The sequence below is a fragment of the Sesamum indicum genome, unplaced genomic scaffold (assembly GCF_000512975.1).
Source record: "Sesamum indicum cultivar Zhongzhi No. 13 unplaced genomic scaffold, S_indicum_v1.0 scaffold00216, whole genome shotgun sequence".
NCBI classification, from domain to species: domain Eukaryota; kingdom Viridiplantae; phylum Streptophyta; class Magnoliopsida; order Lamiales; family Pedaliaceae; genus Sesamum; species Sesamum indicum.
Window position 1 is genome coordinate 81830 of NW_011628110.1, and position 2218 is coordinate 84047.

The 2218-nt window shown below is 37.7% G+C and overlaps 1 pseudogene; it reads right to left on the reverse strand.

The window, feature by feature from the left end:
- Positions 1-2218, reverse strand: part of LOC105179811 — a 7153-nt pseudogene that overhangs the window by 2888 nt on the left and 2047 nt on the right.

Consider the following 2218-nt stretch of genomic DNA (forward strand, 5'->3'; position numbering starts at 1 on the left):
CCATAACAGAAACAGTAGTGTTCTGCGAACTTCCAGAAACTAGAATCTCATGCTAGAAAACTGATGAAAGCATAATTATAACAATATAATGATCTATCTTACCACAGTACACCAGCCTTCAGAAGGGCATTTTGAATTTCAGAGGAGATAGAAAGGTGAGCAATGTTCTGAAGGGCAGCATCAATAGCAGCAGGAACAAGCTCAAGTGCAGTGCAATGAACAATGTCATCAACTAATCCTGAAAATTCGAGCATCTCAGTTCTCGCACTTTCAAACTGACACAAAACTGGAAAGGTTCGCATTATGTTAGCGACAATAGTAGCGGACGGTTCAGTGGCAGGGGGTGTTGGTTGGGCCACACACATGCAACGGGAAAGGAGGGTTGCAAGAAGAGGTATTCCACCATCTCTCACAAGCTCTTCACCATTCAATGATGAAGACTTGCACCTGAAGGTTAAATATGTGGAAATAGCATAAGCAAAAGTACATTTACAAAGTATTATCTAAAGAAGAATGACATGGAAATTAAAGGCAGATGATGAATTTACGTCAACCAAACAAGCTCCAAGGATGCAACTAGAAGATGTGCTTGATCAGAGGAAAGAAAATTGTTATCATCCTTGTCCACTGTAATGCCACTTAAGAGTATAGGATATCCAGCATATTTGAATGGCATCAATACATTCCCATATCGCCTATATAGAATACACTTGCCCTTTAAGAGAAGCAACAACCTCCAACTCTGGGGACCTTGCAATCCTTGCACGGTCACCTAAGGGAGAGGAATAAGAAAGCAGTAGATCACTAAAAAGAAAATATGAAACATGGAACTCAAATATGAAGAAATACAACCAATTAAAGAGGATTGCATTCCGGCCAAAGACATGCCTCATAAAAACCCTCATATGTGGGGTTCAACTTAGGAATTTTGTCCAACTTTGCTGATCATATTCCAAGAAGTTTACTGATTGCAGAATGAAATATTAGATGCAGGCAACAAAACCAAAGGGAAACATATGTAAGTAGTCCAAACCTCATAGGAAAGCCCTATGATTTACATTTTCACTCTTCCACAAAAGCCACTTAAATTTATATATTTAAATTTATTTCTTGGTCCACACCTTAAATTGAGGTAGTATCATATCTAAGAATTAAATATACATATATATAGTCCCGTGTCCTTCCTAGTTCCAAGATATATTTAAAACCAATACTGATATCCATTTATATGTGTAAAAAAGCATTTGGCTCATCTTGACAGCATAAATACCTTTAGAGCACTTTCTACCAGTCAAATAAACAGCTTAATTGTGAAAACGGCGTCTAAACAAGTCGACTAATTCATTTGAAATAAGATCTGGCAGCTTATAAGATCCCTTGTCTATATGTTCTTTCCTTTTTCTCAAGCTTAATCATATACTCTCCGTTTTTTATGAGTAACGACAGATCCTCACACAGGATCAAGGAATTTGGCATACCTGCAAGCACTCGTAAGCATTCTGCACTGCCAGAAACTTCTCCCTCCCTTTAGGATTTTTGTCTGAATGATACTTCATTGCAAGTTTCCTATACTGTCTCTTGAGCTTTTCCTCATCAATATACTCAATCTGCTTTGATATATCAGGTATCTCCTCAACTGACTCAAAACTTGGTTTCTTAGGGGCGTCGTCTCTGGATACTTCATCAATGGAAATCTCTAGTATCTTGCAAGCTTCTTCTTCAGAAAGGTCCATTGGCCTTCGAGTTAACTCTTCTCTCACATTGCAAAAACTCAACATGTTCAACAATAGGCCAATTAGGAAATCTAATTTCATCACATAAGTTTCAAAGATAATAACGATGACACCACATTTCATCTTTCAGCTCTGGATATGTCACTGGTGGCATTGGAGCATAGTCATATAAGGAATGACAATGCTATGACAATTTCTGAGGGAAATCACAAAGATGCTGAAGAACCTAATCAAATAAAACTGAGAGTTAAATGCAGCACTTATTTGCATTGAGGATGACTCACCTAATCAAATAAAACTGAGAGTTAAATGCAGCACTTATTTGCATTGAGGATGACTCAAGTACCACCATGATTTAGAATGTAAAAATACTAAATGTTAACAAAAGATGCTTGGGGTGAAAGACAAGTAGCAAACTCCAGTTGCAGATTCAGGGCTACCTGACGGATCAGATTTTCTGCTCGCATCTTGTGTGTCCAAATAAT